The following is a 12,789-nucleotide window of genomic DNA, read 5'->3' on the forward strand; positions in this document are numbered from 1 at the left end:
TTGTTGTTGGTTTTTAAATATGGTTTTTATCTGGTAATCATGATCCAACCATTCTTATGCTGTAAAAATGTACGAAGTTGTAAATATATGAAAAATAGAGAATTTAAGAATGACATTAGCCCGATATTTTTGCCATCTCAGAATTGCTACCAACATAAACACAACACCATCCCAAAATCATATTCACTCGCTAAGAAACCGCTTGTCAATTCCGCCCTTATTGTGTGATACGGCACAAATCTGAAGAGAAAGGAATTGCAAAATATTTACAAATAAACTGAATCAGCAAATGGAGTTCTTATGTAGATTGTGTTCAGTTTAGTTTCATTTATTTTTGTTTAGTTTTGTTTTTTTCAATGACATTTAGCCCCATTCCTGTCCCTCCCGGATGCAAAGAAAAGCTCACACAGAGTTGCTGAGTGTCGTTACATAACAGTTATCATCTGATCCCAGATGTTGAATCAGCACATAACCCGAAAACCCTTCGTAGTTTGCAAAAGTGAAACTCGGCTCTGACCTTCAGTTTATGCACACTGTCGGCTTCTTCCTTCATTTCTTTGACACATTGGGTAAAGAGCACAGACAGCTGTCGCTGTATCGTGTTTCATCTATTCAAATTCATAGACCTATGTGCACTTTGTTGGTGGGAATGTTGTGGATGATTTACTAAAATTGCAATCTTTTACTAAGATCCAACATACCAGTCATTAATTTGCACATTCATTGACTGACGTTGCACACTCTCAGCCGCATTTAGTAAAAGTGGTGGGAACCGTAGTAATTAAACAAGGTTTTTACGCTTTGGGTAGCACTAATCGTACTCATCATGAAAACGTTTGTAGAAAAATAAACAATTGAAAGCATTGATGGAAGATACAAAAAGACAGTACTACAAGGTTACAGAAATGAAATGTAGTGCCAGTAACTGCATAAAAATCATCTTATGTATAATTTAACTCATCCCAAGTGCCCGTTCTGTGTATCATAACTTTTAGAACTTGGGATAAAGCACCTGAAAAAACAGAAAAGGCCATGACCAATTGTTATAGTGCACTGGAAAGGCGCAAAGAAAGGCAGTTGAAAGGAATTTGGTTGAAGGTGATATGGCGTGACTCGTGAATGTGAATAAATTCAAGTCAGCCCTTTGATCATGCAGAAGCACCAAAACAGCATTTCTGAGTAGATGCTATGCTGCAATAACACTGGAAAACAAGTTTCACTCGATTTTTTTAAGTGATGCCAGTCAACTTTTTTTTTAGCGCTGCTTTTGAAAAGGGCGCTCAGTTTTTATTCTAGCACATCAGGTTATGATTATTATTATTGGTGACATTTTGTTCTGAAACATCATAACAATAAATTACAATGCATGGTAAAAATTGTGGAGGCTTTTCAAAGTCAAACTTGAAAACAAACGAAATAAAAATTGGTCAAAAAACAATGTGCAACAAAAAAGTTGATATTCTTTTAATCGTCAAAAATCCATTTTAGGACACATAAAGCCTTCTGTGATTACATTTGCTGTCGAGCAGTGTAATTTTTGCTTCTAGCATTTAAAAAAAAGTTTACACCGGTCTCCCATTTGCCCCGTCCTCATGGTCACGCACAGTGGTGCTGTTTACACCTGCCTTTCAAACACGCTAAACTGAAAATCCAAAACCACCAATCACAGTGTGTCTCAGATTTAATTATTTATACTGCATGTAATAAATGATGAGTTTCTATATACCCTCAGGCCCTTAGTGTTATCTCTCCAAAAGGAATAATAAGTTACCTGTAAATAGATTGTTTGTTTTAGAGGGATTTGGAGTAGCTGTTATGTAAAAGAGAAAAGGGTTGCACCATGACAGATTCAAGCATTTTCTACCATGTTCAAGGTCACAGGGAGCTGGAGTCCATCCCAGTTGACTTTGGGCTCTTGGTAGCGTGTACTACGTGCGGACAGGTCAATAGTCACAGGGTACTCAAAGAGACAGACAACCATTACAAATTTACACCGTCACGGAGTGGGCACTAAACCAAGTTTGCCTGCACAGAGGTCAGTACAGCCCAACTGTGACCTCCGTGGATCAAAATGCCAATAACATATACCTGTAAGCTATTGCGCAATACATCAATAACCTATCTTGAATGTGATTTAACAACTCACACAAGCAATTTTCATGTACCTTTCAAAATAAAAGCTGCCAAATGACATTTACCTGAGGTAAAAGCTACTTTATTAGGGCAAACTGTCAAGCTACTTCAGGAAAACTGCTTCATTATAATCTTGCTGTCGTCATCACACTACAAAGATACAGTTTTTGTCAGTAATGGGAAGGCTAGCTTGCCAAGTCAGAGTCCAGTTAATGTGAAGATAGACTCCACACTCCCGGAAAGAGTTTGCATGTGTTACATAACTCCCAATGGGCTCTTTGCAATAGGTGGAAACAAACTAGCTTCCTGAGGATGATGGCGTCACCGCAGTGGACAAAGATTCTGCTTGTTGAACTCAAGTCGTCTCCATGAACTCAGTCTTTCCCTCGGTCTGATTTATGTCTGCTTGTCTCCGGTTCTGATCACGGGACACGGTAGCCCCCTCCTGAAACGTGTGTGAGGCATACGTGTGTTGCAACCAGCAGGCTGGTGGTCACCCAGAGCAAGGAAAAGAAGAACTTTACTGTTCCGATATTTGAGTCCCCTAAAATAAATGGAAAAAAATGAATCTGCACCTCTGCCAAGGTTGAACCTTTAACCAGACATATATGCACAATGTTTAATTCTGCTCCTGTGAAATGTTTAATGGAAATGTGTTTCTTTCTGTATAACTAAGCTGTTTAAATACACAATAACATAGGTTTACAAAGAAAAAGAAATGTTCACTATTCTTTCACATCAACACCATTTGCTTTCCTAGGCCAATGCGATGATTTACGAGATTTTTTCTTTCTACAGCAAGATTTCCCAGCCTTAATCACCATGCCGCCAGTGATCAAGATGTGATTTTAGTGTCTCAGAACAGCATAAACAAGTTCAACAAGTTTGCATGCAATCATTCCTCAATGTCAGGGCTATTCGCAACTCATGTTGTCAAGCTTTACAATAATCCTCAAGAGGAACGTGAATAACAGCTGCTCTGTAAAAAATTCTACAAAATAAATAACCTTGAAATACGTGGTATTTTTATTATGCAATGTTACATGAATCCTGACATTTTACTGTATTTCAGATTTATTACTGTAGTCATTGAAGTCTATTGAAAAGCATCTCTGACAAAATCTTTTTGGACATGCATCATCATTTGACAACAATATAATGCTGGAAAATATATTTATATCTACCGTAATTTCCGGACTATAAGTCGCACCGGAGTATAAGTCGCACCAGCCATAAAATGCCCAAAAATGTGAAAGAAAACATATATAAGTCGCTCCGGAGTATAAGTCGCATTTTGGGGGGCAATTTATTCGACAAAATCCAACACCAAGAACAGAGGAGCTGAGAACGGGCCTGACGTAACATTCAGTTATTTAAAAAAACTATCACATAAATAACACGTTTATAAAGCCATCTGTGTCACTCCAATTCATTAAATCCATCGATCGTCCTTTGTCAACAATGCCGTGTGCCGCGGCGCAGTTCAAATTATTCCACAGGCCCAAACTATGAAAAAAAACGTGACTTATAGTCCAAAAATTACGGTAATACGTTTTGAATGTGCTACTCCTATGTCATTTTCATTGCACCAAATATAAGCACCATAGTTCAATGCATTCAATCTATAATTAAGGAACATTTATATATGCATCTTGCTCAGGACACATGTGTTAATACTATTCTGAGTGTACTGTATCAATTTTAAAATACGGGAACAAAAGTTGAGCTCGTGAACAGAATAGTGAATGAATAATGACTTGGTTGCATCCAATCAGATTTCACTAGTGCCAATATTATACTGCTCACAGTCACGAGTAGGCATATTTACTGCATTTCGTATGTTGAACTAGAGATGTATTCACTGTCATTGTAATCCTTTGTTAATTTCTTTAATTGGCATTTTTGTCTTGCCTACAACTTCTCGAAGCATTCTAAAGCAATTCCCAAATGAATTTTCATTTCCACTTTGAGCTGAATGAAACCAAGTTTATTTTATGGAATAGTCCAAAATGTTACAATTTTATCTATTAGTCACAATTATTAAGTCTTAGGCATGGCCCAATGCAGCATCGTGTGTCAACATTGGGCTGGCTTCAGTTTGTATTTGTGTATTGACTTTCCGCAGCTGAAGATCATGATCACTATAATGCATGCTCGACTACAAAGACGCCCATTATGCCTGTAAGCACTGTACCTTTGCATGAGAGAGGGTGTGTGTATGTTAAACTATTTTTTGAAGATTAACGTATTAATGTATGTTTGGACAAGCACAGGCATGTTAATGTGATGACAACTCCACATCATTTGAGATCTGGTGAAATATCACGTGTCACCAGCAATTCACAATCGAATAAGGAAGAACAAGATCTGATTATTGACCAGTTTCAATGAGGATCAAGGGTTAGTTGGAGCCTATCCCTGTTGACTTAGGCAAGAGGCTGGGTACACACTGAACTGTCACCAGTCAATCGCAGGGAACATATTCCCAAAACATTCAGAACAGTAGAGAGCTTTACCAAATTCCGTCAAAGAACATGCAGTACAATACTGGGTAAGCATCACAAAATGTTACTCACTTGCACTCTGGTCACGACATTCTCTGTAAGCAAACATTGCAGTTCAGCCTTTGGCGAGCAGATGTCCTAGATGCCTACTACGTAGTAGATTACACCCAACCTAACGACAAACACAGTTCAACTGGATGGATGGACGGATGGGCAGGCGGATGGACAGACGAACGGGTAGAATGATGGATGGTTTGTTCTGCATGGGTGGAAGACTACATACACTCCACTTTTGTGCTACACTTACAGTATTTATGATTTAGCTGATAGCTGCAAGGCTTTAGCACAACTCCCAAGAGCAAGCACTATAGAAATTAAATGGATGCAGAGGCAAGGTGAGGCAAAGTCATTCCAGTCGAGCAACACTATCAACACTTGAAGCCAATGTAACAATCAGAAAGCCCGACTTTTGGCTACTTCTTCCACAGTTTGTTCTGGTGACACTACCACAGGACCACTATTTGCCCTCGGACAGCTATGGTGCTAAGGAGGGCTATAGTCCCCTCAGAAATCTTTGTAGCCCGAGTTAACTCCCTCCAACGTCTCATTTGATATTCTTTCATACACATAGACATTTTCAAGAGTGACTATTCACTGCAAGTATTATGCTAAAGCTACTGATCCAAGTTCCCCTCCGATTTTGGTGTAGTGATCTGACATGAACCATTACGTACAGTATTTCTTCCTCTTCCAAACCTTTCTTTCTCCTAAAACCTTCCACTGCACTGCCAGATTACATCTATGGTAATTTGAGAAACAGAGCAGGTTACTTTCTTCAACGTATTGTATACTTGCAGTATATCTGGTAGCAAAACAAGCAATAGTGAAAACATGAAGCTATAAACAAACTCTCTTATGTAATCACGTTTGCTCAATCCCATGTGCTCTTTAAATGTATGTGTGTGTGGCTTGGCTTACGTATGCGTGTGCATAGTCCTACACATGGTAGCTATATAAATGGCAATAAACAGCATTCATCCAGCCGTCGCCGCCTTCTCGACGCTTGTTTTTTACAGCCACATAAGCGCTCCGCAGGTACATTCTATGCATTTCAAGTCTTTCTGATTGAAGAAAAGAAGTCGTGAATAATAGGCGCGCTCTTGAAAGGGGTGCCGTATAACAAGAAAAAGGAAAGCAAGGGAGTCATAACATGCTGCAAAGAGAGAGCACTGAGTTGCCCTCGGGTCCTTTGAATGTAAGGAATTCACAGCAAGGGGTGGGGGAGCCAGCTGTATGCCAGGTTTGTGTCGGCTGTTTTGTATCATCCACGTGTGATACAAATTCACGCACACGCACGTATGCACATTCAAATACGGGTATGAAAAAAATAATACAATGAGTATGCAAAGGCATATGGACACACACAGATGCACAACAGGATATCTTTTAAGTCAGCTCATAATAGTTCTTCATCTACTTTCATCTTGCTTGCATGTACGTCACACCAATTAGCAAGCTGCCAGTTCTGACATTTGCCTTGTATCCCTCACAAGGAGATACATAGATTGCTGCTGATTCACATTATTGAACTTGATACAGGGCATTTATTTATAGGAGCCTTATCACGCTCGATCAACTTTTTGAGCTTTTAGCCATGTTCAAATGGTATTTCCTCTACAAGACCCTTCCCCAAAAAAGTGGCATTTTTCTCCACTCTAGCACCAGTCTCGTACTCTCGTACGATCCAAGAAAATGACCAGGTCCTCACAGTGCGATGTCACAAAGTGAGGAAACAACCCCGCCCTGGAGACTAAACACATGCCCAATTTCTCAAAACAGCTTTACTTCATTTCTTGGAGAGCCATTTCACCTGGACAAATATTTATTATGGTTTGTATTTTCCATTTTCTTCTCTGTAAAAAAAAAAAAAAAAAGTCACTGGAAAAACATAGTTGGCAGCATGTGGAGGGTAAAGCCACCCTCTCCTCTTCTGTGGATGATTCCTTGTATCGGAAGTGCAGAGGAAGCGGTAGAGGTGATTTTTGTACAATTTAATAGGGGATTTTTTTGTTTCAATTACCTGAGGGGCTTGTTTCCATCAGAGATTGATTGCTCAGTGATCACCCAGACCCTGTGTGATGGGAAATACACCTAAAACACATGCTTCTTTCATAGAATACGCTAAGAAGTTTACTTTGCTTTCGTGTGTTTGTGCATGCAGAATGAAATACCCTGTTGACAGTGCATACACATTCATGAGGACACAGGGAGGTGTGTTTAAACTTTTAATTCTCATCTGGTCACCTTTACCATGTCTCCTTATCCATTGATGTTCAACTGTAGTAAGCTTTAATGACTCAAAGAAGGGTAAATAATAGACACAAGCGATTGCAAACGAGGAGCAATGGACTAACAGTGGACATAAAACACAAGCTGTTCTATAGACATCTTTAACTGAACCTGCTTTTGAATTTCAAGTCAAGTCAAGTCAAGTTTATTTGTATAGCCCTAAATCACAAGCAGTCTCAAAGGGCTTCACATAGACAGAAATTGACAATTATTCTCAAAGCATCCCCTGATCTTAAGCTCCCAAAAGGGCAAGGAAAAACTTAAAAAACCCTACCGGGGGAAAATGAGAAACCTTGAGAAGGGACCACAGATGGAAGGATCCCCCTTTCAGGATCACCAGGTTGAAATGGATGCAGAGAGGGCACAAATGATACAACATGAAAATCAATGAAATAAAAAGTGGATGTCCATGTCAGAGCAGAGGGCTGCCGAAGGAGCCCTCAATTGTCCTGGCAGTGTCTTCGAGGAGGTTGAGCTGCAGTTCCCCCATCCTGAATTGGCCCACGAGAATCCAGATAGCCGTTGTCAGCATGGGTGCCACCTAACCACCTCCCCGGCCGGAGGGGGGAGGGAGGGGGTGTAGAGGGAGAGAAAACAAACTCCAGCCGAATCGGCCACTACAGGTTAGTTAAAGGCCATGTCATAGAAATGTGTCTTTAAACGTGTCTTAAATGTTTCTACTGAGGTAGCAGTCCTAATACCCATTGGTAGGGCATTCCAAAGCGACGTGACGAACGCATGTATAATAGTTTCCGCATCACCCGTCGAGAGGATCGGACGAATCTTTGCAATATTACGAAGGTGAAAAAACGCAATTCTGGTTATATTCTTAATGTGCTTTTGAAAGGAGAGAGTTTGGTCAAATATTACCCCAAGATAATAATAATAGTATCGCTTTGAGTGATAGTACGGTTATCTATAGTTATAACGGTTTCCTTGAATAAGTGTTGATAACGAGTTGGACCAATTATCAACATCTCAGTTTTATCTGGGTTAAGACGAAGGAAGTTGAGAGACATCCATTGCTTGATCTCCGCAAGGCACGCTTCAAGATTACAACAATCCCGCGGATCTGTCATTGACAACGGCATATATAATTGGGTGTCATCCGCATAGCATTGAAAACTAATATTATATTTACGTATTATGTCCCCAAGCGGAATCATATAAATATTAAAAAGAATTGGTCCAAGAACCGATCCCTGTGGGACACCACACGTAACATTATAGAGCTCCGAGGACGCATTGCCATGGACCACTCGGTGCGTCCTGTTTGATAGATAGGAATGGAACCAGCCTAGTGCTGACCCTGAAATACCAACACAACTTTTAAGACGCCCTAATAAAATATCGAAGTCTACAGTGTCGAAGGCAGCACTAAGATCGAGTAGTAACAGTACAGACGAAGTGTTTGAATCCATAGCTATGAGGAGATCGTTAGTCACTTTAGCAAGTCCTGTCTCAGTGGAATGATTAGCTCTAAAACCAGACTGAAAAGTGTCATATCGATTATTGGCGACCATGTAATCAATAAGCTGCTGCGCTACTACTTCTTCAAGAAGTTTTGCTATGAATGGGAGGTTTGAAACTGGCCTATAATTACTGAGACAGTCCGGGTCAAGATTTGGTCGCTTAAGTAACGGTTTAATGATAGCGGTTTTAAAGGCTGTTGGCACTATCCCAGAGGAGACAGACAGATTGATTATATTTAAGACGGACGGTCCTAAAATTTGAAGTAATTCTTTAAGTAGTTTGGCTGGAAGAGGGTCGAGTAAACATGTTGTTTGTTTAGCCGCACTAACCAATTGTGTAAGCCTTTCAAGAGACACGCTTTTAAAAGTTGAAATTTCAAGTATTTCCACTTTAGGTGTTGAGAGTGCATTTCAAACTGTTGCGGTGATGGTCTCAACCTTAACTTTGCTGAAAGTTTGCAGGATCACAATGACTCTGATGTTCTTGCTCGAGTGATTAACAGAAGTAAGCAATCCTACCTTTTACAACGTGATGACACTCAAACAATGATGATGCATTTGTGTGTGTTTCACCGTTTAAAAAAAGCTCAACTCTTTCAGAACTGTTGGTGTCTCTAGTTCTTCTTACATTCTATCATATTTTACTCTAGTGAATTGCTAAACACCTCTAGTCTTTATGGCTTGCTGCTGGAGGCATCCTGCAGTGAAAGTCTGGGAGTGTCTGGGACCACAGCAGAGCCCTGCCAAGCCATTGTGATGTTAAAACAACCACTGCATTCTTTACACCAGCACAAGCACAGAGTCAAGTTTGGAAAGTTAGCCATAATTCAATAGGTCCAAAAGTGTCTTGGAGCAAAGGCAATGATAGTTGTTCTCTAAAAATAAACTAATGGGTCAGTTTATATAATGACTTTGTGTCAAGAGTTGAGCAAAGCAGTCATTAGATTGATCATGCAAAGGTTTTATTATCTTACTGCATTGTCATATCAATATTTAGAATGTGTGTCTATACGTATCTCTGAATATTCTCTCTGTGCTACTTCAGATTTTTGGAGTACTATTTTTTTCTTGTAATTGAATCATATTTATAACACAGTCATACCGTGCATCTTTCAGTCACAAATTGATTCCATTAAATACATTCCACTTTGCTTTCTAAAAATCTTTAAAGACTTCGCACTGAGCATCCATAGGGTGACTGCCATGATTTGGAATGAGTCAACGGCTTCTCTTGTCTTATCTGACATAACACAGTGCTTTGAGATCTGCGCATAGACCGTCAAGTGGGTCTTCTAGTTGCTCCAGCCAATATAGTCGTAGTACTCTAATTCATTACAGAATGCAAATTTCAGAATTGCTCATCCTGGGAGTTAAACATTTTATTCCTTTTTCCAGAGCTGGCTTGGAACGAGAAAAAGAAAGAGGCCACCACTTAAAGATTGCCAATCAATCGGAAAACCTCAATGTGATGTCACAATATTGGACGATTCAAGTGTTAGTGATTAACACTTGCTACTACGTATTATGCTGCAGTCGGTTTAGCACTCAGCAACACATTCACTTGACTCTGTGGTGAAAACAGGTGCTCCAATAACATCAGCGATGAGCCAATGGCCCATGACTTCCTTTTCTGTAGATGATGGTCAAATGTGTACAAGCTCACTGCCATAGCTTTTGAATACACACTTCAACTCAATACAACAGAGTTATTTGTCTTGCGAGTAGCAATTGGGATTTTCAGTCAAATGCCCCCTATGTTTGTGACAATGAGCTATGGAAAAAAAAGTGAATACTTGGAAACCAATTGATCACAATCAACTGAAAATAGTCTTGAGCGTCACAGCAGATGGAAGGAAACATTGAAGCACACAATGAAAGGCCTTATAGTACTCTGCATTCATGCTGAAAGGCTTTCGTAAAAGCTTATTCATAGTCAGTAGTTCTGCAGAACTGCCTCACTTTTGGATTGTGATTACCGAAACCAGGGTAAATTGCCATGACTGTGAATGAAGATTTGTTGTGGTTGCCCATGCCGACAAAAAAATGACAATCCAAGTGTAGACTGTCCTGCTGGGTTGCTGTTATCAACATAAAAAGGCTAAACCACATTGTCAAGGAGGTACTTGCACGCGCGTCTTCCTTGCCATAGTGGACCTAAATTGAATATATTGATTTATTGTGGTGGCGGCTCGGTGGCGCACTGGCTAGCACGTCCGCCTCACGGTACGGAGGGTGCGGGTTCGATTCCACCTACGGCCCTCCCTGTGTGGAGTTTGCATGTTCTCCCCCGTGCTTGGTAGGCTGATTGAGTGCTCCAAATTGCCCCTAGGTGTGAGTGCGTGTGCGGATGTTTGTTCGTCTCTGTGTGCCCTGCGATTGGCTGGCAACCGGTTCAGGGTGTCCCCCGCCTACTGCCCGATGACAGCTGGGATAGGTTCCAGCGAGCCCGCGAGCCCCGTGGGGATACAGCGGTACAGAAAATGGATGGATGGATGGATGGATTAGTTGTGGCATTTTCACACAAATTTCTGTCTCTATGGCGAAAATGACACTGAGTCTATTTAGTATTGCATATAAGTTCGTTCGTCTGGTGCGCAACTCACACGAGCAGATGTATACAGTCCTGGCAGAGGAAACTGGCTGCTTTATTTCTTTGGTGAGTGAGAAGACTATAATGTGTTTTATTAACAGTAGAAAGTAACAAGCATCAATTGAGATATTTAAATATGTAAGTGAATGAAAAGGGGATATTCTGAATGTTTCAGAAACCGTAATCTTGACCTTAACCCCAATTCTGACTGCCTGTAAAAAGATGTGTCAAAGCTAGGTACAGAAAGTAAAAACCCTGCTACAATTTTACTTTAGCCACAGGTGATGGTAGGTAAACAGTTTCCAGGGAGCTAGCTCGTTTACCTGCCAGTTGATGACAAGGACCTCTACATGTAAACAAATCAATGTTGCGGCACTGAGTGACAATTATAAAACAGAACTTTTGGAATGTCTGCTTTTCTCAGTGACACAAGAATCCACTGACATGCATGAAGACCCTTTAATGACTGAAGCGTTTCACTTCCAAGAGAGCAGAGGTAGGATCTCTCTCTCTCCCTCTCTGTCTCTGTCTCTCTCTACCTCGCTCTCACTCGCTCGCTCTCACACTCTTTCTCTCTCTCTCACCCACACACACACACAAATGCGTGAACACACACAGCTTGAGCCTGAGCTTTGTCTTGAAGACAAGACTTTAAATGTTACCACATGCTACAAATCCAGCAACGAATGAAATACACACTGTATTGTGTGCATGTATCCGTGTGTGTGTGCGTGTGCGCATGCTTGTGTGCGTGTGTGTGCTTTTCCAGTCATGATCACATAGACGTTTATGCATGGTAGAAAATAGAGTATGTTTGCATGTTTTCATCTGCGTGTTGGTGGGGAATGCAAGAGACTGTGGGCTGTAGTTTTATTATCCTCTCTTGACAGCTAAGACCAAAAATAAGACTGATTACTTGGCAGAAAATGACTTTTTCCTATTTCAAGTCAATACAAAAGCACACACATGAGGTGACAAGCACATTTCTAGAATGCTCACAATGATTATGTAAGATGCATGGCCACTCAGACAATGTGTTTTCCAGAAACTGCTATTGTGGTTCAAAACTATCTGGTTACAATTGCAATTTTGCGTAGCGGTCACACTATTTTCTGCATTTTTGTACAGACATCAACGTGTTTATGTGTGAGTGTGTGGCATCTTGCAGTTTAAAACGCATTTCTATGACTGTGGGACTTGTGACGTTTCCAAAAGAAACATTTATCTCGTAAACTGATTCAACCAACATCACGCTCTCGAACCACAAAGTAGGGAGAAAATAAAAACCAGCATATTCAAAAGTCTTAGTTTGTGCCATCCAAAGCAACTCCTGCATGGATGGTGTGAGAAATAATTAATGTGGTTTTGTCAAAAGTATCTTTCAATATTGGTGCCTATATTTCAATTTACTCTTCTTAAAAGCAGTGTCATATGATTGATGTGCTCCCTTAAAGAGCGTGAGTCAATTCAGTGGCCTGTTTATCACTGGTGGGAAAAAAACGTATAGACTGGTACTTGAAATGATTTACAGGTGGTGGCAGGGGCCAAGGCTAAAGAAGAACCCATCAAAAATTTAGCTTTGATCCAGATGATGGTACCAATCTAGAATGGTTGCAGTCCAATAAATTGATGAGTCTAAAATCATCCATTTCTGAGCTGTAAGAAGAGCCGGACTATAAAAGACTGAATGTTGACATTCCTAAACAACATCCACCATGTCTCACTCTCTCTGTCGATCTGT

This window comes from Syngnathus typhle, linkage group LG2 (genome assembly GCF_033458585.1).
Source record: "Syngnathus typhle isolate RoL2023-S1 ecotype Sweden linkage group LG2, RoL_Styp_1.0, whole genome shotgun sequence".
NCBI classification, from domain to species: Eukaryota; Metazoa; Chordata; class Actinopteri; order Syngnathiformes; family Syngnathidae; genus Syngnathus; species Syngnathus typhle.